The sequence below is a fragment of the Capsicum annuum genome, chromosome 6 (genome assembly GCF_002878395.1).
Source record: "Capsicum annuum cultivar UCD-10X-F1 chromosome 6, UCD10Xv1.1, whole genome shotgun sequence".
Classification (NCBI taxonomy): Eukaryota; Viridiplantae; Streptophyta; class Magnoliopsida; order Solanales; family Solanaceae; genus Capsicum; species Capsicum annuum.
The window spans coordinates 107,856,438-107,881,953 of record NC_061116.1 but is presented as its reverse complement, the minus strand read 5'-3'; the positions used below and the strand labels follow the sequence as shown (position 1 = coordinate 107,881,953).

Here is a 25,516-nt window from a genome sequence, read left to right as displayed (position 1 = left end):
GTAACGATGTCAGGAGAATTTTCCTAATATTGTTGGGATTGAAGTGCATACAATTTGCTTAGGTGCTGACCACTGGTGGCACTGGAAGTGACACCTTGTTGAGTCAGGCAACCGACTAGAATTAAGGGACGACTGGACTAACCCTGCTGACCACTCTTTGGGCAATCCCTGACTCTATGGCTTGGCTTGGCACACCCAAAATAGACGTCACTACTAGCTCTATAAACACCTTGATGGTTTCTACAACATTTCTGGCAAAGAGGATTTGTACGACCACTATTTACACTGCCTTGGGACTTAGAGTCTGGCACTCTATCCCTATTATAATTTTTGAATTTGGATACTGGGGAACTAACTATAGATGGAGCTGGAACTAAAGATTTCTGACGGAACTGAGGACGATTATCAGCCTCTAACTTTGGCTGAGTGAAATTAAAGCTACCTGTTCTGTCCCTCTTGTTCTCTCTCTCCTTCTCCTTATTCTTCTGCTCCTTAATTTGTTGAGCATGGACTATAAGCCTATATATGTCCATCTCCTTAATTAACATCACAGTCCTACACTCCTTGACCATACTATCGAATACCCTAGACACAAACTTGCTCATCCTAGATCTGATATCAATCATCACATGAGGAGTATACCTAGATACCTAAGTAAACTTAAGGGAATACTCCTTCACACTCATATTGCCCAGCCTCAAATTGATAAAATCTAACACCTTGGCTTTCATCAGCTCTAATGAAAAGAATCTATCTAAGAAGGTTGTAGCAAACTCCTCCCACTCTACAGGCCCTGTATCTGTGCCTCTATCCCTTTTCCACTATTTAAACCAGGCATGGGCTACATTTTATAGTTGGTAAGCAGCCAATTCAATACTCTCACTAGAAGTCACCCCATAATATCTGTCACCTTCTAAATAATGTTTAGGAATTCTTATGGATCCTTTTCATATTTGGATCCCAAGAACAAAAGAGGATTCATTCAGGTAAAGTCTCGAATCCTAGCTATGGCATATTGTCCACTGAGTTGGCCGAGACTGTGACTGGATGAACATTATGATCCACTACAGAGTGAGCTAGAGTAGTCAATGCATCTCTGAACTCTGTATGAGAAACATACTCGTTTAGGGGATCTTCTTAAACGGGCGGAGGTGCTGGTTGGTTTACATTTCTTCTTCCATTTGTCTTTCTGGGAGGTATGTTCTATAAATGGAAGGAAAAATAGATTAGACGAGAGTTCAACATGAGTATCATGCTCAGTTGAATGACATGAACACTGAAAGAAGGAAAAACTTTTCTTAAAATGCCTTATAGCTTCTTGTCCATAAGTGTGGCCTGTTTCACACCCATGCACAAGACTCTAATTGATGTAACTTTTAGACTTCCTAGGACACTTTAAAACCTTACACTCTGATACTAAGTTTGTAACGCACCGAGAGTACATCCTGGGCACCACATGGTGCTTACAGTCCTAAGGGACCACAAACTAACCCATGAGCTGGTACCTGCTATGAGCACTGAATAAAATTGATAACATAAAATCATATGCAGAACTTAACTGAGGAATATCGTAAGGTTTTAAATCATATTTTTGATAAAGTCTATAAACCAAAACTGATAATACTGATAAAACATCTGACAATGAAAAATGAAAATTAAACACTGACTAACTGTCTGAAAAGCCTCTACTGACTGACTGTGGAGCTGATGGGGTAAACCCCCAACTAACTCCATTTGAATGGAAAAATACTGAAACTAACAAAATAACCAAGAAAAATAAACCATGTCCTCAAAATATAAGGATTTACCACTGTACGTCTGATAATTTGAAAAGTTTATGTGTGATCCAGGAACTGAGAGTCTGAACCTATGATATGATACATCATAGCGCAAGAAATGAGTATGCGATCAGTACTTTGAATGTACTGGTATACTGAGATTGTGAGAGCTATTATCTAACCGACATGCCCCAATGAGTAATTTGGGGTCCAACCTGTGGCCCCAATTGGAAGGGTGTCAGTACCATGCCACGAGTACTAACACTGGCTGTGTGGATCCACTAAAGTGTTGTCCCAAAGGACTAAGGGTTACCCTCAACTAGTAGGTACCCGTACGATATCAACCTTTAAATGGTAGGTTAACATCTTAAGCTACTCTAGCTACATAATTATGGAATGCAGGGACTGCTACTAAAGGTCACACCCTCAACTAGTAGGTGTGACCCCATCCCTGGGTTAACTCGGTGTTAAATTCTGCTCCTAACTGAACTGACGTGGAGTACTGAACTATTTTAAGTTTAATTGATTATGCTAACAGACTGAACTAATGATGTTCATAGAGTACTGAACTATTTTAAGTTTAATTAATTTTGATAACAGACTGAACTAATAATGCTTATAATATATCTGAAACTATTATGAAGATACTGATACTAAGTAAACAACTATATTTTTGGGTATTCATAACATCCAGGACTCGATAGCAATAATAGCAAAATAGTACTAAAACTTTGAGGACATAATATGAAAGAATTTATTCAAAATTCATTCTTATAGGCATTTCATCAAATACTTGATACTCATAGTTTAAGATAAGCATGAGAGTAGTTTAAAACTTGTAGCAATAACATGATTTCAATATCAACATCACTTATTCATGATTTAAATCATCCAACAACATTATTAAAATGTGGGGTTTAATAACAACAACAATTTCATGCAAACATGGTATAGAATCACAATTCATGGGGATTTGTGGTTTAAATCACAGTTAAAATCACAATAACTTGTAATGATCATAGTTTGAATTTGAAATTAGATTCTTAGACTCCATGGGTGGAAGGGACCAATGGATGAACATTTAACATATCTTATTTGGTGAAATTTAGAGAGTTCTTGATGAATTCTTGAAGCTTGATCTTGAGTGTTTGATGAGTTTGGGTTTGTTCTTGAAAGAGGGATACTTTAATTTGAGAGGTTGTGAAATAATGAGCAAATAAATCTCTCTAGGGACTTAAATCCTGTGTTTGGACTGAATGGGGTGAAGGGAAAGGACTTAAATGCCATTGGAAAATTAAAACTCGGAACGGGACTGGAAATCCCGATTTTTGGCTTTGATGCGATAAGGTGCTATCGCGTTGCGCACTGGAAAATTGAAAATCCCCATTTTACCCTATAGTGTGATGTGGTGCTATTGCGTTGCGCCACTGGAAATAGAGAATCCCAGTTTGGCACCTTGGTGCGATACGGCACCATCGCGGTGCCCCACTAAACATGAACTTTACCCTTGGCGTGATGCGGAGCCAATTGCGGTGCTTCACTGGAAACGGATGAACATGATTTTGGCCATCATCGCGATGTGGCCTAATCATGTTGGGCTACTACCTTTCACTAAAAGTGCCATAACTTCTCACCCGTATATCGGATTTTGGAAAAATTGGTATCGTTGTAATGCTAATTCAATTTTCTACAATTGATGGGTCTTGAGTTGGAAAATTCTCAATAGAATAAAAGATATGCCTATTTGAAGTTGACTATTGCAACATCATTCTCAAAAAATAATCGATAAGAAATAATGTGATTCGTCTAATAGCTGCGAGTTATTTGAGGCCTTAGTACACATCAAACTCACTCATAAAACTACTAAAGAATTATAATTTACTTTGCATAAGCTTGAAACATGGCTCTAACCTTGGTTTGGATTTTGGGGTATTACACTTATCTTTCTTTAACTCTCTTTCCATTTAATATTCGTTAAACAAAAGTCATAGACTAATAAGATACAACTTAAACCCGCTCAGGTCCCATTCAACATTGCTTGACACAATATCCACGGAAAATAAAATATACTTAATCGAAGATTATGAGCAATATTTCACTAAGCCACTTCGCTATAAAGTAACGAATGTTACATACTAGGTACCAATCTCCATTCAAAAATCTTCCCAAGTCAAAATAATAGTCCTCATGAGCTGAAATCCTTCGACTCTGATAGAAGAGTGTCTCAATACAAAATAACTTATCCAAGCAAGCAAAAGCTAAATACTTAGGAATAGAAAATCACAAGGTTCAATTGCCTAAAATCTTTCCTTAACCAACAAAAATTCTTTACTCTCCATCCTTTAAAATCAAGCACACCACAAGGCTAGGCTATTACTGGATCTACAAATAATGAGTACCACCAGGCACGTTACAATTCAAGATGCAAAAATCACAAGACCAACCCATTCTGCACTCTAAAAGTATAACATAACCTTAAAATCAACCCACCACTACTTCACAATATAAACATTAAGAACACTGTACACAAAATACCAAAATTCACAATGCTCAAAGAAATTTAACCAATCTCAGTCATATATCTAAAGTTTCAAACAGAGGATCAGCACAACCGATCCACAACTAAGGAAACATTTACATGCAGAAAACATCAACAACTCTAAAAAAAACACATAAATTATTCCAAGACTCAAAACTGAACAAATAAACACATAGGAAAGTATAGAATCACAGTCAAACACCACTAAGGCATAACAAAGGTATAACAAGAATCTTACCTGTGGCTACTATATCAGAAATTTTTGTCTTGAGTCCATCCTATTCAATGGTATACTGGGATCTAAAATCTCATAGAGAAACTGGTGAAGTATTTATCTATCTCAGTTGTTGGAAATCCCTCCTATAGTGCTCAAAATCATTACATAAGAAACAACTCAGACAAGTAGAAACCTACTGAGATAGGCTCATAGAGCCCAAACGACCACTCTAATCTAATACTCTCCAAGAATAATCATGAAGATCCTGGCCTCCACCAGGCATATCATAATGATCACCAAATACCTGGGCCCTCTGACCAGAAAACCTCTCATATCTCCACACAAAATCCTCTAACGACACTCGAGGAAACTTATTCCCATAAAGAGATTGTAATCCAATAAGCCTACTCTCTACACAAGTCCCCTACTACTATCTAGTTAACCCAAAGAACTGAAAGGTAGTGAAGTATACTCTATTAGAATCCACCAAGCCTAATTTGTGCAACCTCTAATGATAACCAAGCAAGAATATATGAGCATCAACCCTCGGATCTTCATCGAACCGAGGAGGATCTGTCCTTATAAACTCTGAATAACTACTCTATCCTTTAATAGACATAAAGTGTAAAGTCACTGGATTTGGAGAAATTCCTGATAATATCTCATCAACACAAGGAAAACTAGTAGGAGTCACAAATGTATTTGGAATTGAAGCCCTATCATAGCATGCCGAACCAGAATAGAAGCCACCATCTAAATATAACCCAACACTTGAATTAAAATAAATCCTCAAGCATAGGTATGGTTACAGGTGGTGACTAAACTGTCCTCGACCCTTCTAACTCACTAGACCTACTGCTACTAAAAACTCAAGAACTTGAAGAGGCAACTCTAACCTAATCTCTAAATGGTCTGGATATCTCGATCTGACTACTACTCAGACTACTACTCATACCCTACTCTACCGTGCATCAATGATATGACCTCTAAATTTATAGCCATAAATGTGTGCATGCTCACCATATGCGAGAGACAGTGGATAAGATACTTTTGAGTTACATAAATTATGAACTCATAAAATAGAATGAAGAAGTGAAAATCTCCTTAAGTCATATAGACTCTCGAAGATAGATAATAGATGTTTTTGCACTGATCCACAAGACTCTACTAGACTCGGATTATACTAATGACACCAATGAATCTGAGGCTCTGATGCCAATTTGTCATGATCCAAAATAGGCATGTGATAGCACTTGTGCACCCTCTAATACAGGTAAGCCTATCTCAATCCAAAAACACAATTTAAGAATAAAGAAATGGAAAATAATAGAAACAAACCTAAAGTATAAATAAAAAAGAAATAATATTCATGATACATCCCCAGGTCTGATTGTCACTAATACAAGCCTCTACTACAAATTTGTAACAAGCGTACTAAGATATCTTGTATTCGAAAGTAAGTACAAACATCAGACCTAGAGTCGTGGATATCTTATCATTCAAATTCTCAAAACTACTTTCACAAGCATCAGATAATAAGAACTTAAATTTTTTTCTAAGCCAACTTTGTCGATGGAGCAACAATAGATGAGAAACTCACCATAAACCTCCAATAATACCCAACCAAGCCCAAGAAGTTCTTAATGTTGGTTAGAGTCATAAGTCTAGGCAACTTCTTAACTGCCTCAACTTTTTTTGGATCAACCTTGATCCCTTCACTAAAAACAACATGTCTAAGAAAGGTCACAACATTTAGCTAAAATTCACACTTAGAAAACTTTGCATACAACTTCTGGTCCTTAAGAGTCCATACTACAATCTGGAGGTGATAGGCATGATCCTCCTCATCCTTAGGTACACTATGGTGTCATTAATGAAGACTATAACAAACAAATCCATAAATTGCCTAAACACCTGATTTATAATATCTATAAAAGTAGTTGGATCATTAGTCAACCCAAATAACATAACCAAAAACTCATAATGGTTGTACCGGGTCTGGAAAGAAGTCTTTAGAATATCAACTCCCCTATTTTTAGCTGATGGTTGCCCGAACGAAGATCAATCTTAAAGAAACACCTAGCACCCTGAAGCTGATCAAATAGGTCATTAATATTAGGAAGAGGGTACTTATTTTCTGCAGTAACCTTATTCAACTACAGATAATCTATACACATCTAAAGAAACCCATCTTTATTTTGCACGAAAAGCACAGGAGTACTCTATTAATAAATGCTAGGATGAAGAAAACCCTTATCAAGAAGATCCTTTAATTGCTTCTTTAGTTCCTTCAATTCAGCTGGAGCCATCCTATAAGGAAAAATAGAAATAGGATGGGTATCCGGTAGAAGATCAATCCTAAAATCTATTTTTTTATTGGGAGAAATTCTAAGAAGATCATCAGGGAAAACTTTAGGAAACTCATTAACAACAGAGACAGATTGCAAAGAAGGAATTTCAAACTCAGAATCCTTAACCCAAACAAGATGATATAGACACCCTTTAGAAATCAATTTTTGAGCTTAAGCTAAGAGATAAACCTCCCTTTAGGTATTAAGGAACTCCCCTCCCATTCAATCACAAGTTCATTAGGAAAATGGAAACTAACTTTTTAAGTCCTACAATCCAGAGAAGCATAGCACAAATAAATCCAACCCATCCCTAAGATTACATCAAAATCCACCATATCAAGATCTATCAAATTCACCAATGTCTCCCTATGAAAGATAGACACTACACAACCTCTATAGATTTTTCTAGCAATAATAAAATCACCTACTAAAGTAGACACAGAAAAGAAGTTAAAAATATTTTTAGGACTAAAACAAAAGTGTACATCCAAATAAGGGGTCATAGAAGATAAGGTAGAACTTGGACTTAACAAATATCATGAGAGAACAACAGTAACATACTAGTGACAACATTAGAGGATGCCTCAGATTCCTGGGGAGTAGCAAGTGTATAGAGACGATTTTGACCAGTGTCGGTACCTAAAGTGGCACCCATAGGTGTAGGAGTAAAGAAAGTGGCAATCGGGACCTTATTAGCTCTAGTGGAAACTCTAGTCAAAGGACGACAAAGATAGCAATAATTATAGCATCTATTTCTCACTTCCTCACAATATCAACAGTGAAGCTACCCATAAAAATGTCAAGGAGGATAGGGTGGGGCCGACTGAGTTCTACTGGCCAGGGATTGGGCACCTTGTTCCTTAGGACCATTGCTATCCTGAAAATGACGATCACCCAAAGGCTTAGGATAAGAAGCACTAGTTGTTAAATAAGAATTTCCCCAATTCTTCTTCATGGTAAATGATAAGATAAATAAGCTAATGACTAAAACTACACTTAGAAGAAAGGGGATGAAGTAGAGATAATGGCACTAGAAGCAATGCACCTTCAGATTCAAAAGATAAACATAAAATAAGAACAAGAAAGTAAAGATAGATAGTGAGACATAACAATCACAATACCTAAGGAACTAAGGTGTATATTAAAAACCAAAAACCACTTAAGCTTGAAACTAGAACACCACACTCTTAGGTTGACACAACAGGGATTCAACTCCTCAAGCACTAACCTTTCTAAGCCAAATTGTCAACAAGAGTGATTCCATACTCAAGCCAACCCTAATTTCGGTTTCCACTCTTAAGAATAAGAAAGAAAGTCTACAATATGAGAATCACCCAATAATTTATCAAAACTTATGAAAAGTAAAGGCCTAATTGTCTATTTATAGTTGCTACACAAAAGGACCAAATTGCCCTTAATGAAGTGTGCTCCTTTGGAGTGTAAAATAGAGGCATAAAAAGACCACTGTGCACTTAAGTTGATTCACCTTTGGAGTGTATTCAAGGCTAACTTAGAAAGTATTCAAGGTCCTTTTTCACACTTTAGCATGTACATTACTTTGGGTGAGTGTACAACACACTCACAAGCATTCATCTTCATAAACATAGCTTGTAGACTTTGTATATATTCATCTTGAATCCTTGTGAATGGCCTTGATATCTTGATACCCTCATCATCTTCTCCATCTTGAAGAGAATTTAGCCTCAAATTCACGGGTTCTTTAACCTCAACAATGTCCATAGGTGAAAGGCCACAAACATTGAAAGTGGAATATACTTGATACTCTGGTGAAAGGTTAATCTTGTAAGTATTGTCATTGATTCTTGATGTTGGGTGTATTTATGCATTCTAGCATCACTATTCTAGCCCTTTTATCCTTGTTTTGAGGATGATTCATGTGATATATGGGTGGATAATGAGATAAATGTGTATAATAGTGTTAAAGCATGTGTTTATGATGTTAAAAGTGAGTTTAAAATAAGTTTTTACCTAAAATATTTATTTAGAGTTCAACCCGAAAAACTAGCATTACTAGCTTGAGCTAGGTGCTTGTCTAGTTGATTCAGGTGGATTTTATTGTATTTAAAGTGTTCCAAATGGTTTTTATGTGTAATTTTATGTGAAAAAACTTGTTTATAATTCTCATTGGTCAATTGGATCAAGACAAGGGTCAAAACAATAAGTTAAAGATCAAAGTGAAATTATCCTATGCTTAGCTCGTGTTTCTAGTTCGTCATGTTGGATGTTGTGTTATTATGAGCTTTAAATTGTTATGATTAATGTTATATGATGCTTGGTTAATGTATTATGATGTTATATTAAGGATATAAAAGCTTAAAATCAAGTGGGAACAACTCAAAAAGTCTCAGAATAACTCAACAAAGGCACAATACGTAGATTGATGAACTTTTGGACCCCCAAAATATCTTAGGCGCGTGTCGACTATAGGAGTAGCCAATGGATGCGTTCAAAACACCAATAGATTCTGAAGAGGTCTAAAATAGTAACTAATAGGTGCGTGTTGGTCCTAAAGGTGATTAGCCCGCGACTCATGCTTATTTCGGTGCTACCTTGCCTTAAAAAAATTTCTGAAGACAACTTCTAGAGTGTGCATGCAATTAGTGTGCGCAACATTCTCTATACCTATGGAATAGAGGGTCCGATGAACACTCCATTCTATAGGAATATAGGGTGCGATGCACGCTCCACTCCATACCTGGGCGTTTCAAGCTAATTTGACTCCTCTACGGACTTGGCTTACCCTTATGCTTTATATACATGTTGTATCATGATTTTTCATATATTTTGACATATTTTGGAGACTAAGGGGCTAATAAAACTTCATAATAAGTTTTTTATTAATTTTATTTAGTTCATACATGTTTTTAGTCGTTAATTATAACCTTGTGATTACGGTTATGACTATGCGTGGCTAAATGCCCTCTTTTTAGGGTTAAAGCCAAGAACATGATTATTATTGCTATTGATTAAGTTTGTTTGATTTTATTATCAATATTGGTTGTTTATTTATTCTTATTATAACTATTTTAAGGATTCACGACCCTTAGAATACATCCACTGCCAACCTTGTGAACCCGAGAGAGGGAATAGGGCAATAGATCATGGGAATAAGCAAGGTATGGTTTGTGTTTCTTTATGAAATAAGGAATTAAAATTAGTATCTAGGACAGGGATGTACTTAGATACCGTACTTGATTCATATGTAGGATGATGTTTGTTAAGAACTTAAATGAATTATTATATCCTTGCTCAATGATGTAGGTGTAAAGTTCAACTTAGGTAAAAGATTAGAGGTTGGGAAACCATAATTGCCTAATTAACCCTACGAATAAACAACCAAGATAAGCAAGTTAACAACTAAAATCGAATAACATAAAATGATTGTGCAGAGTGCTTCAACCCTGGGTTTTCTCTTATTGATTATTTCAAGACCTTTACTTTCTGCATTATTATTCCAAACTCTCTTTGGTTACCTTCACATCAAGTGAATCTATACTGTGAACTAAAATCAAATCATTGTCAAATCTAGTCTCCGTGAGATTGATAACTCAGCTTTCTTGAAGGCCACTATATTACTTGGTAGACCACGTACACTTGCGTGTATGCTTGGGTGTTGTCAAGTTTTTAGCACCGTTGCTGGGGACTTGTCATTTGACAATTGTTTATTTTAGTTTTACTTTTAGGTTTATTTGGTGTTTTTATGCTTGGTATTGTTTTCATGTTTGCAGGAGATAGGTTTCTAAGTTTATAAGTTGGCAGGGATTCAGAGTTAGTAGAACCAACCCTGGAACCCGAGCAATTTTACCATCAATATAGGAGAGAAGTAATCCGTCTCTCTAGAATTCTGTAAATCCAAGAAGACTAAGAGAACACCGCTCTTATGGCTGAACAACAAGCAGCTGGTAGGAATGTTAGGGAAGTGGCAGTCCCACTTACAACGAACTTGACTTCCCTAATTCAAAGATCGGCAACTGGGGGAAATTTTGAGTTGAAACACAATATGGTGCTGCTTCTTATTAGTATTGGATAGTTTGCAGGGCTTTCACATGAGGATCCATAAGTCCACTTCTAGACTTTTACTGAGCTTACTGATATATTCACTCCTAGTGGGGTGACTTCAGATTATGTGAGGCTGACACTGTTTCCCCATTCACTTTTGGGGAAAGCTAAACGGTGGTTGAATGCAGAGTGGGACAATTCAATTACTTCATGGGATGACTTAGCCAGAAAGTTCCTCATCAGATTCTTTCCATTAGGCAAGACTGTGAGACTTCGTAGTGAGATATTGAGCTTCAAACAAAAGCCTAATGAAAACCTCTATCATGCTTGGGATTGCTTCAAGGTTCTTATTTAGGAGTGTCCACACCATCAATAGTCTAATAAGGTACTTGCTCATACTTTTGAAGAAGCTCTTGATCATAATAAAAAGATTTTGTTAGATTCAGCCGCAAGTGGTCAAGCACTAGAATTGACTTATGATGAGCTGTATATATTGCTGAACAGTATAGCACAAGGAAATCCAGAGTGGCATTCAAATTCTAGAAGTGCCACGAAAAAAAATTATGGGAGTATTGGAGGTGGACCAATTCACAATCTTATCAGCATAGGTATCTGCCTTACAAAATTTGATCAACACTTATTTTAGCGGCATGAAGTTGGGAGCAGCATAACCTGCAGCCACAGTCAATGCTATCCAACAAGCTATAGGTTGGTGTGAGGTATGCAAAAATAGTGGTCATACAGCAACTATGTATGTTTTAAATCCAAAATCTGTGATGTATGCAGGTAATTCCCAAAGGCCGAATTATTGTAATGCCTACAACATAAAGTGGCAAACTCAGCGACCAAATCAGCCATGAAATGCCCTACAACTGCAGACCCAATCAAATCAATCAATAAGCAATATGGAAGATAAGTTGAAACAACTTTTAGCTGGTCAAGCATAATTGGTTGCGGATATGAAAAGTCAAAAGGCAGATTTACAGAATCAGCAAACAGCCACAAGAAGTTTAGAGTTGCAAGTGGGCCAATTATCATAGGTACTGAATACAAGACCACAAGGTGGGTTACTAGAAGATATAGAAAATCCAAAGTAGGTTATGGCAATTACCTTAAAAAGTGGTAAAGAGCTTCAACGAGAACCTCCCAAGGCAACAAAGCAGGTTGATGCTGATATGGTGACCAAACAGGTTCCCGAAGAAGTTTCCAAAAATTCAAGGAAGTGTGAGTACTTGAGACCAAAAGTTGCTGAACCAGAAGTGAAGAAGGCACTGCCATTTCCCTTCCCTCAAAGACACATAAAAGCAAAGGAGGATGCCTTGTTTAAAAAGTTCATTAATACATTCAAAGAGCTTTATATTAACCTACCTTTGCTAGTATTTTGCAGAGTGTTCCTAAGTATGTAAAGTACTGAAGGGATCTGGTGGCAAAGAAGGTAAAATTGTAAGATATAGGAGCAATAACACTCACTGAAGAGTGTAGTGCGATAATGACATAAAAAATCCCCAAGAAATCGAAAGATCAGGGAAAGTTTGCCATCCCTATTCAAATTAGGAGTACAGAGGTTCATGCACTAAGTGACATGAGGGAAAGCATAAATTTGATGCCCCTACATTGTTTAAAACATTGGACTTGGGGGAGCCTAAATTGACATCTGTGGTTATACAACTCACAGATGGATCTATTACATATTCAGAAGGTGTAATAGAGGATGTCCTCATAAAGATTGGTAAATTCATTATACGTGCTGACTTTTTTGTTCTTGATTTTGAGGTAGATGAATAGGTGACAATCATCTTGGGGCATTCTTTTTTTAGCAACCGGAGAATTGTTAATTGATATTAGAGAAGGAACACTCAAAATGAGGGTAGAGGATGATGATGTGGTGTTTGATGTATACAAAGGACCCACAATTATATCCTAAGTTAAAGATTTATGTATGGTCAATGTTATTGAAGGGGACAAGTATGGGGTAGCTAGTCCTTAAAAGACCTCTTCAAACTACCTGATTGAGTAACCTAAGACTCTATCTCCTAAGCTTGAAATGATGAAAGTTGATGAGCCTGAAAAGGCTAAAGTTGAGAAACTTTCCGCTCTTAAGAACTCACCCAAAAGGGGTGAAAAGGATAATAAGATGACCTCCAAGTGTGAGAAAAAAGATGAAGGAATATGGTTGAGTTGAGTTAGGTCGTGCCACGACACTAAATCAGACGCTGCTTGAGAGGCAACCCAAGTTAATTAGGTATGTTTTCTTTTTATTTTTTAGTTTTTATTTCACGTAGCTTTTGTTTTTGATTGAGTAATAGGTTAATGGGAAGTCTCAGTACCATAAACTTGAGCTTAAAGCATCGCAAAGACTGAGTGTAGGGTCCCATTGATCTCCTTTATGTGTAAAGATACTACTAGCTAGGCCTAGAGGCCTCAGGGAGTATTCCTATCTCTTACCTTTGAATTCTCTTTAGGGACAAAGTAGATTTTAAGTGTGGGGTGGGGAAATTCCCAAATTTTGGATCAATTAAAAATTTTTAGGTTAGGAATAAGTGAGATATTCTTGTTGGTGCTATTTTTGATTGCATGATATAAGTGGGTTTGTTTGTAAAAGCATGTTGATTGTGTGAATTACTATTTTTGAGACTCTTAGGCTCATGTTTATAACTCTTGTACTTGTTGGCTTATATTTAAATTTGTGCTATTGTTTGGTTGGGAGTCTATGATGATCCTATATAAGTTGAGCATGTGCCAAGTGCTTGTGAGGTATTTTGTATATTCTTTGTTGCTAGTGATTTTTAGAACTTGCCCGGTGTATGTGTGAAGCAAAATAAAAAAATATGGGTTTAGGAGATGATATAGGCAATTCTTTAATAACCTTATTTTATACCTTCTTTTACCTACCCATGATGCATTATCATAGTTAACCCCCATTGAGCCTTTAGCTTTTTCTTTGGAAACCTCATGAGTAGTCTAATCCCTTCTTTGATAGACCATAATTTGATCCAAAAAGCTCCTAAGTGCTTCAATGAAAAATTGAATTAGTGAGGAGTTTGAGAAATTGAAGAAGAAAAAGGTGAAATTTATACCCCAAGGTAATAGTTATTGGTGTTTATAATTGATGTGTGGTGGATGTTTGTGATATAATTTATGCTAAAAATATTTCCATGATTGTAAAAAAAGAGAAAAATTAAACTTTAAGGAATAAACAATATGCCCACCATGTGTTTGTGAAAATGCCTAAAAGAGATGAGGCAAAATAAAAGAATGGGGTAGACAAATAATTGGTGTAAATGGGTTGTTGGATATTGGTTCTAATTGTATAATTTAGTGTATTAAATCACTTAGAGAGGTTAGTCACTATTCCTAAATAGTTCCTACCCGTCCCTTAGCATACATTACAACTCGGAAAAGACCTAATTGATCCTAAGCTTTATATTTGACTATTAGTAGAGCATTACACCAGGGAAAGCTTATGGTTGATTGTGTGTAACTTGTGAATCCCTTGTGAGAGTGAGCGTAATTTGATTCTTGTATCCATCATGTTATGAATTGCTTAATTGTGAGTGATTATGGGTAACTCTCTTATTGTGAGGGCACATGTTTGATGAATATGAGTGATTTGTATGGTGTCTTTGATTGAATGATGTGCATGATTTTGCAAACTTGGTGAGTCAATTCTTGAGGCTAGGATGTTTTGGAGTAGTGTTCATAAGCTTTCAATTGTGTTTGTAACATGCTTAGCTTAGTAACTTGCATTCTATGTAGTCATTGTAGTGCTAGCTTGAGTATCTTGCATGTAGTAGAAGTATAGAAACTCCAGATCATGACGTTTATAGTAAAGAGTTGTTCGAGGATTAATAAGGATTTAACTGTCGGGTGGTGATGTTGGGTGTATTTATGCATTTTAGTGTCACTATTCTAGCCTTTTAAGACTTGTTTTGAGGATGATTCATGTGATATGTGGGTGGATAATGAGATAAATGTGTATCATAGTGTTAAATCATGAGTTTATGATGTTCAAAGTGAGTTTTAAACAAGTTTGTACCTAAAATATTCATTTAAAGTTCAACCTGGAAAACTAGCATTACTAGCTTGAGCTAGGTGGTTGTCTAGTTGATTCAATGGATTCTATTGTGTTTAAAGTGTTCCAAATGGTTTTTATGTGTAATTATGTGTGAAAAAACTTTTTTTTAATGTTCAATGGTCAAATGTATCAAGCCAAGGGTCAAAACAATGAGTTAAAGATCAAAGTGAAATTAGCCTATGCTTAGCTAGTGTTTCTAGTTTGTCGTGTTGGATGTTGTGTTGTTTTGAGCCTTAAATTGTTGTGTTTAATGTTATAGGATGGTTGGTGAATGTATTATGATTATATATTAAGGATACACATGATTCAAATTAAGTGGGAACAACTTAAAAAGGTTTGGAATGGCTCAACGAAGGCACAATACGCAGATTGACGCACTCTTGGACCCCTGCAATATCTTGGGCGCGTGTAGACTGTATGAGTGGACAATGGATTCGTGAAAAAAACCAATGGATTTAAAATAGGCCTAAAATAGTAACTAATAGGCACGTGTTGGTCCTAAAGGTTATTATCCCGTGACTCATGCTCATTTCGGTGCTCTTTTGCCTTAGAAAAATTTCTGAAGACAACTTCCAGAATGTGCGTGAAATTAGAGTGCACAACATGCTCTATTCCAACAGAATAGAGGGTCAGACGCACGCTCCATTCCATAGGAATAGATGGTGTGATGCACGCTCCACTCCACACCTGGGCGTTTCAGGCTAATTTGGCTCCTACACGGACTTGGCTTACCCTTATGCTATATATACATGTTGTATCACATTTTTACATATATTTTCACATATTTTGGAGATCAAGGGTCTATTACAGCTTCATAATGTGATTTTTATTAATTTAATTAAATTCATACATATTTTTATTTGTTAATTACAACCTTGTGATTACGATTATGACTATGCGTGGCTAAATGCCCTCTTTTCGGGGTTGAAGCCAATAACATACTTATTATTGATATGGATTAAGTTTGTTTGCTTTGATTATCAATATTGGTTGCTTGTCTATTATTATTATTATTATTATTATAAATATTTTAAGGATTCGCGACCCTTAGAATACATCCATTGTCAACCTTGTGAACTCGAGAGAGGGAACAGGGCGATAGAACATGGGAATAAGCAAAGTATGGTTTGTGTTTCTTTATGAAGTAAGGAATTCAAATTAGTATCTAGGACATGTACTTAGATACCGCACTTGATTCATATGTAGGATGATATTTTTTTAGAACTTAAGTGAATTATTACATCCCCGCTCAACGATGTAGTTGTAAAGTTCAACTTAGGTAAAAGATTAGAGGTTGGAAAACCATAATAGCGCAATTAACCCTACAAATCAACAACCAAGATAAGAAAGTTAACGAATGAAATCCAATAACATAATATGACTGTGCAGAGTGCTTTAACCCTAGGTTTTCTCTTATTGATTGTCTCAAGACCTTTACTTTCCGCATTATTACTTTCCTTGCAATTATAACTTCCAAACTCTCTTTGGATACCTTCGCATCAAGTGAATCTATACTGTTAACTAAAGTCAAATCGTTGTCAAATCTAGTCTCTGTGGGATTGATAACTCGGCTTTCTTGAAGGCTACTATATTACTTAGTAGACCAGGTACACTTGCATGTGCGCTTGGGCACTGTCAATTCTTTCAAGTACCTGGAATGGACCTTCAGCTCTTAGCATTAGTTTGGCTTTCCTTTGAATTGAAAACTGCTACTTTCTTAGGTGGACCTACACCCAATTACCCAGTTCTAGCACAAGTATCCTTCTCCCTTTGTTTGCCTTTTTTGCAACTTATTTATTCTTCTTCTCAAGTCAGCTTCTCACCTTTTCATAGCTTTGGACCTTTTTCTTCCAACTAGACTCAATATAATATCACTAGATAAAAGAGTGAGATCTAAAGGTAAGGGGGTTTATACCATAGACACACTCAAAGGAAGTCATACCCGTGGTTGAATGAATAACACGATTATAAGCAAACTCGACTAAGGGTAGATGATCCTCCCATGAAGTCATTTTACCTTTAACCATGGAATGTATCTTAGATCCCAAGGTTCTATTCACTACTTCCATTTTGACACCGGTTTGTGGGTGGCAAGAGGTTGAGAAGAGCATCTTCATACCTAGCCTACCCCACATTGACTTCGAAAAAAGACTTAGGAACTTGGAGTCCTTATCACTCACAATGGTACTTGGAATCTCATGTAACTTAACAACATGTTTAACAAATAAAGAGGCTACACTAGGTGCATCCTCGCTCTTAGAATATGGGATGAAATAGGCCATTTTAGAAAACTGATCAACCACAACAAAGATTCTATCCCTACCTCTCCTTGTCCTTGGAAGCCCCAAAACAAAGTCTGTAGATATGTCAAGATAAGGTCTAAGGAGAGTGGGAAGTAGGGTATACAACCCTTGAGGGAGGAGGTGGGATTTGGCACTCCTAAAATCCATACATTTGCCACAAACCTTAGCAACATCTTTGCACATTTTGGTTAATAGAATTGTTCCGCTATGATTCTAAGGGTCTTCTCAACCCCAAAATATCCCATGAGGCCACCATCATGTTCCTCTCTATAAAACAACTCTCTCCAAGAACTATAAGGAACACACAACTTCCTTCCTTTTAACTATAAGGAACACACAACTTCCTTCCTTTTAACAAGTAACCATCAAATTGAGAGTAGGAAGTGGATCCTCTTTCCCTGAGCCATTTTTCCCTACCCCACTCTTCACATTTCCTAAAATTATGGGTAAAGATAGGGTACTTGGGATATAAAAATCCTAGGCTCTCGAAACCCATCAACTTGGAAGATAAAGTAGCAATAAGCATATGTTTCCTAGATAATGCATCGGCAACCACATTCTCTTTTCCCTTTTTGTATTGAATGGCATAAGGGAAGGTTTCTAGGAACTCAATCTACATAGCATGCCATTTGTTCAACTTGTATTTTGCCCTAAGGTATTTTAAAGATTCATGGTCTGTGCGGATCACAAACTTCTTGGGCCACAAATAATGTTGCTAATTACCCAAAGCTCAAATCAAGGCCTATAACTCCAAATCATCAGTGGAATTATTAAGAGTTGCACCTTTGGTCTTTTTACTAAAATAGGCAATAGGTTTTTGATCTTGCATTAATACGACACCTATTCCTACTTTACTTGCATCACATCTGACTTCAAACATCTTATAAAAGTTGGGTAATTGCAACAAAGGAGCCGAAACAAGCATAGCTTCCAAGGTTTCAAAGGCCTTAGCTTGCTCATCACCCCACTTAAAAGGTTAGTCCTTTCTAATGATCTCGGTTAAGGGGGATGCAATGGTGCTAAATCCCTTTACAAACCATCTATAAAAGCTTGCCAACTCATGGAAACTTCAAATTTCTCCAATAGATTTAGGGGTCGACCAACTTTTGGTAGCATCTATCTTGGATTCATCCACCTCAATGCCCCTTAAACTTACAACAAATACCAAGAACACAACTTTATCAACACCAAAAGAATCTTTCTCAAGATTAGAATATAACTTCTCCTTTCTAAGGACATCAACTACACTTTGCAAATGCAACACTTGTTCTTCAACGGATTTTCTATAAATCAAGACATAATCAAAGTACACAAAAACAAAATTTCCAATGAACGGTTTCATCACACGATTCATTAAACGCATGAAATTATTAGGAGCATTAGTGAGTCTGAATGGAATAACCATCCATTCATAAAGACCAAATTCATTCTAGAAGGCATTTTTCCATTCATCACCCGGTTGTATTCTAATTTGGTGATAGCCACTCCTAAGATCAGTTTTTAAGAACAGACAAGATCTATTCAACTCATCAAGCATATCATCTAATCAAGGAATAAGATGATGATACTTTACCGTGATCTTATTGATGGCCCGACAGTCCACACATGTTCTTTATGTCCCATATTTCTTTTGCACCAACAAGACCGGTACCACACACGGACTCATTCTTTCTTTGATGTATCCTTTGGTAAGAAGTTCCTCTACTTGCTTTTGAAGCGCTTTGGTGTTCGTTGGGTTACTTCTATATGCCGATTTATTAGGCAATTGTGAACCCAACACAAAGTCAATTTGATGTTCAATGCCCCAAATTAGGGGTAACCCTTGTGGAAACTCCTTTGGAAAGATATCATCATAGTCCCGCAAAATAAGAGAAATAGAAGAGGAAATAGAAGAAGAAGTAGAAGGGTTAATGTTAAGAACATGGGCTAGGTGAAGCATAAGAGTTTCATGGTCATGTTCCTTGAACAAGTCTTTCCTTCTAGCCAACATTACCATTGACCCTTTACTCTTTGAAATGAAGGAACCCGCGGCTTCTTCACATGTACCACTCTCAGGTTCCTTCCCTTTTTTCCCTTTTCTTTCAATTCTCTCAATTGTTGATGCAATTCACTTATTTGAGATGGTGAAAGTAGATGAAGTGTGAACTTTCAGCCATCATGCTCAAGTGAATATTTGTTAGTCCTTCCATCATGTTTGGTAGACTAATAAATTACATGCTTGCATTGGAATTACATCACATAACACTTCATCCTTATAATTTCCCACTTGGAACCAAATTAAGCATTGCCGAGTCATCTTCAAATCTCCACATTCATTCCGCCATTGTAGCTTGTAGGGGTTGGTAAGTGAAGTAGTAGGGAGTCTTAGGAATTCAACCATAGTATCACTTGCTACATTAGTGCAACTCCCACTATCAATCACCATAGTACACACTCCACCTTTGATGAGACACTTGGTATGAAATAGGTTCTCTCTTTGGCTCGGATTATCAATTGCTTTGCTCAACATAACCATTCTCACCACATAGTTAGGAATTTGTAACTCACCATCTTGTGGCCAAGTGTCTTCTTATTGACATTATTCATCTACCTCATCATTAAGTTTCTCTCTATCTTGAGGCTAGACCTCATCATCCTTAGTTTTTATCCCCACTTCTTCCCCTAAGTAGTACAACTTCCCCTTCCTTAGAATCACATTCCTTTATTTTGGGCACTCATTTTCCCTATGACCCCAACCTTGACACTTGAAACATTGGAAAATATTCGGATTATGAGTAGTGTACTTGTTTCCCTCACCTCTTAGAGGATACTTTTGAAGTGGCTTGGCCTCGGGTTATTTGGAAAGTGTTGGAGGTTGTTTGTTCCTGTTCCAACCCAAGGGAGCTTGAATTACCTCTTTGTTCTTAGTCCAACCCTAGGATGGTTGTTGAACCTTGGACTTGTAGCCCGACCTCTTTTTTTTCTTTTTTAATCTCCATTGCCGATTGAAAGATTCCATCAATGGTTTCAATCTTGTGGAGGGTCAAATGTGAAGATATATACTTGTTCAACCCAACTTTGAAGTGAATAATATCATGATTCACTTGTTCACCCCTATGATCAAGTTTCAAAATGAATTGTTGGAACTCATCATAATATGTCATGACATTCTTGCTTCCTTGCCTCAAGTTGTAAAGCTTGGCAAGGAGCTCATGTCTATAATGCTCCGATACATATCTCTCTCTCATAAGTCTCTTCAACATTTCCCAAGAAAGAGGCGACCACCAATCATCACATTACCAAACCTGTTTGTGTAATCCCACCAAGTGTTTGCATAGCCTTCAAAGTGAGCTATAACATAACAAATTTTCTTCTCTTTGGACAAATCATTAACATAGAACAACTTCTCCCAAGAAGACTCCCAAGCTAAATATACCTCTAGATTACTTTCACCTTTGAAAATAGGATTGCCAACCTTGATTGAATTTATGCCCACCTCAAAGGTTCCTTGAGGATTACCTTGACCATGTCTTCTTTCATGCACTCGGAATCTACCATGATTCCCTCTTTGACCATACCTTGCCCTCATTTCTTCCTCAATCAAGTAGTATTTATTAGGAATACCATAACCCTCTTGTTCCCCTCTATAATAGTATTCTCTTTGGATTGGATAGTTTCAGTTTAGGGGAGCTTAGAGATGAGGTATTGGATTTGGTTGGTAAGGTTTTTGGTTATTTGGTGTTCGGATTTGAGGTATTGGTTTTTGTGGAGGATAATGCCTTTGTTCAAATGGATTTGGGACTTGGTAGTTCGGATTTTAGGGTGGCATTTGAGTACCAAGTCCTTCTTGTTGGACTTGGTTCAATTGAGGATGTAAGGGCCTATGTAGGTCTTGGTTTTGGGGAGTTTGGATGTGGTTTTATGAATGTTCTAGGGGATAAACCATTTAGTGGAGGGTATCAAGTGTGATGGTGGTAGAGGTGTTTTTGACTTGAACACTAGAAGACGCATGGTAGGGATGAGGAGTAGAGGGTTGTGAGTTCCTTTGACTCTTAACTTATTCCAACCTACCACTCATGGTTGACATTTCACCCTTCATTGATCCTACTTCCGTCTCTAGCCTACCAAAATCCATTCATACCATCTTTATCTCATTTCTTATTTCAATGCTAAGAGACTCAAACCGAGCCAAGATAGATCCACCAAAATCATTTCCCAAGGTTTGGGAAGTTTATCCTTCGTGTTCCATAGCTAAGGTACCTAAAATAAAGAAACAACCTACAAAACGAACAAACAAGTTAGTTCAAATAACCTCACCAACTCTCACTCTCGGTTTTACCTCACACTTGGTTTCACAAGTGATGAAAATTTTTCTTGTACTTCATGAGTGATTGAGGGATGAGTCTACTTTTGCCCAGAATAGATCTTCATTTGAACTGACTCAAAGAAAATTTACTTTCAAACTTGAACCAACAAGATACAATGAATCACAAAACGAGAAAAGTACACAAAGAACGCTAAAACAAAAGAAAAAGACTCTAGACTAATTCTCAACCTAGTAGATAGTTTCTTGTTTTCTAATTAGTGATAAAATCAAAAAAATTGAAACTAAGAAATCCGTGTTTGAGCAAAATTTTGGTTGTCCACAAATGATGATGTGGCACCTTGTGATTGGACGTCAACTTTTAATTTTTTTTGTTCTTCAATTTGATGTCTCAGCCTAGAACTCCAAACAAGAGAGTGATAATTTTATGGGGGAAATATGAGTTTTGGAGCCCTTTCTAGCTTCAAAATGGATTTGAAATGAGTTGGTCCCCCCTTTGTACTTTCAATTGTACTTTGAATATTCCCTTTGTCTCTTCTTCTTTTGGATGACTTGAATATGCTTGGAATATTCTTTTGTACAAACAACTTTTTCACTCTCTTTCTTCCCTTTTGTAGATCAAACAGTCTTTTTTGAATATTATTCTTCAACAAGATATGAAGATGAAGAAGAACAACATGAATATTCAAGAGTTGACCAAGGTTTGACCACAAGGCAAATGACCTCCAAAATCAAATTTTCTTTTAGATCTAGGTTCCGTTTGTCAATACAAGCACAATCAACACAAAATCAATAAGAAAATTTCACAACCACCATACACCATACGGATCCACCTTAAAAAAAGCTTCAAACTCAAGTTTACAATGGTGGAATGCTCAAAACAACTGGATCTTGCTCAAAACATAGATCTAGACTCTTTTAGTGCTAGTGAGCAAGGATCTAGAACTAGAAACTATAAAAAAAACAAAAACTATGTTGATCTAAGCAGATCTAAACGGCTTAACAAGACAACACATTAATTTCTTTTTGAGTTTTTGGATTTTTTTCCTCTTTTTGTGAAGATTTTCTTAATATCCAAGACTTAAAAGTTATGGGAACAACTCTAATACATGGCTCTTGATACCAAATAATAATAGAAACAAGCTAATAACCGAAACTACGCTTAGAAGAAAGAGGATGAAGTATAGATGATGACACTAGAAGCAATATACCTTCGAATTCAACACACAAACACAAAATAAGAACAAGAAAGTAAAGATAGATAGTGAGACATAACAATCACAATACGTAAGGAACTAAGGTTTATATTAAGCACCAAAACCTACTTAATCTTGAAATTGGAACACCACAATCTTAGGTTGACACAAAAGGGATTCAACTTCTCTAGCACCATCTTTGCGTAGCCAAATTGTCAACAAGAGTGATTCCACACTCAAGCCAACCCTAATTTCGGTTTCCACTCTTAAGGAGAAGAAAGAAAGTCTACAATATGAGATTAACACAATAATTCATCAAAACTAAAGAAAAGTAAAGGCCTAATTGTATATTTATAGTTAATACACAAGAAGACCAAATTGCACTTAATGAAGGGTATTCCTTTGGAGTGTAAAAGAGTGGCATCAAAAGACCACAATGTCCTTAAGTTGAGGCGCCTTTGGAGTGTATTCAAGGCTGCCTTGGAATGTATTCAAGGTCCTTTTTCACACTTTAGCATGTACATTCCTTTGGGTGAGTGTACAACACACTCACAAGCCTCCATTTTCATAAACATAGCTGGTAGACTTTGTAGCTCTCGGGTTTGACTCCTTGTGAATGGCCTTGATCTCTTGACACCCGCATCACACTTTCTACCAATCCTCCCACTATTCTGCTGACTTGCAACCTGCTCTGAATGACTAAATTCTTGCTCTGCCTCTCTCCCATCTTCACCTGCTTCTTTTTCTTATCCTTCACCTAATGCATATAAACTACCAGCCTAGATATGTCCATATCATTGTTCCACATTTCATACCTACACTCTAACAACAAATCATGGGACAAACTAGAAGCAAACTTCCTTATTCTAAAACTCATATTAGACACCAATTCTGAGCATAATGGGCCAACTACTGAAACTTTAGTGCATACTTCTTAACACTGATCTTACTCTACTTCAAGTTCACAAATTCTTCAGCCTTTGCTTCCATCAACTCCTAAGGAAAGAAGTGATTAAGAAATACACATGAAAAGTCATCCCACATCCCCATTTTAGTTTCATTATCCCTCATTACTTCCCACTCTTCATACTATTAGTAAGCCACATCTTTCAACTAACATACAACAAGTTCCACTCATTTTGAATTAGTAGCATGGAAAACCCTAAAAATCTTCTCCATCTCATCAATAAAACCATGAGAATCCTTCTCAATCTTAGATCTTGTAATAGTTGGGGTATTTAACCTCATAAACTGGCCAACTCTAGTGACCTCAGATAAATTGGCAATAGCATCGATATGATCATACCGATGAGACTAAGATACTACCAATTGACAAGGCATATGAATAGACAGTCAAAACTCTACACTAGAGATATCTCCGTCAGGTGACTGGGCATAAATGTTACCAAACTGGGAAATATGATGAGGAATAATAGGGACTGGTGGAATTCCACGAGGAGTAGTATATTCAAGATTAGGGATCGTAGACTGAGTCTGCACGCCATGAATAGGTCGAGTTTTCTCTATATCTTCCCCAGGTGGGAAAGAGGTTCCAACAGAGTTTCTATGAATGGAAAATATTTGGGGAGGCATGATATGAAATGCAATTAAGCTAGGAGTTAGAGAAGTTTCATAGAAACTAGACTCGATAGCCCGAAAATAGAACCCAAAAAGGGAAAAATTCCTCAATACCTTTTAGCCTTCCCTTTATAAGTGTGGTGAGCTACACGCCAATAAAAGTTACTCTACTCGGCATGACTTTGTAGACACCCAACGAACCTGAACTATGCTCTGATACCAATCTTGTCTCAACTCGACCTCGGGCTTGGTCGTAACGGATATCTCAAGCTCACCAAAGGCCGAAGAATACCCCCTTAGACTTAGCTCAAGATCACAATAAAAATAAACAACAGAAATGTGAGACCCTTAAAATTATGAGCATTTTATTTTTGTCCTTCCCGTGTTCAAAACATCGATTTTTAACTTAAAATATGTTCAGGTATGTTAATTGGGTATCTCATAAGAGTTTTAGAATTTTTGAATAAGGTTTGAAATTATTTTGAAATTCGGAGGCAGTAAGCCTCCGTATTTTTATCGTGTCATGGAGGTTACACACTGCGTTATTGGCATTGCATAAGGGTAGTGAGCCTCTATGATATCATTGTGTAATGAAGAATAATCTCTACGAGATCAGCGTGGCACAAAGGATAGTCTCTACAATAAGCAGCGTGTCATGCCGGAGTGTAAAAATTTTGTAGCCTTTGTTTTATTTTTTAAGAGTGAAGGGCTTTCTGGTCCTTTTTACTCTTTAAACTCCCTACCCATAACCTAAAACATAAAATAGACATTATTTTCCCCTTTCTCAGTCAGTTAATAAAATCCATTCCTCTCCCACTCTCAAGAACTAAAGGAAAGGGTTTCTTCCAAGAATTCATCCCCAAGGCTCCAAATCCAAGTCTCCTTCAAGAAGTCAAGACATTTGGGTATGTGGGGTTTGAGCAAGGATAACCTTTCATCCTTGTTCCCTAAAACTTGATTTTAAAGTTGAACTGATATGATTTGAATTAGGCTTCATACCCAAATTTCTATATTCTTAAAATTATGGTATTATCATGTGATTTAAAGTTTATCTTGCACAAAAAATTTCCTTTATTTATGCTTTGACTTTCCTTATTGCTATTATAGTATGATTTTTATTATTTTGACATGAAATCTGATGAGTTGATACATGATT

General features: G+C 36.7%; 1 non-coding gene across 1 annotated transcript; it reads right to left on the bottom strand.

The window, feature by feature from the left end:
* Positions 1-11,173: 11,173 nt before the first annotated feature.
* LOC124899818 lies at positions 11,174-11,284 on the bottom strand. Its single transcript, XR_007057382.1, has one exon. It is a non-coding gene; the product is annotated as a small nucleolar RNA R71 (small nucleolar RNA).
* Between the last annotated feature and the right edge of the window lie 14,232 nt (positions 11,285-25,516).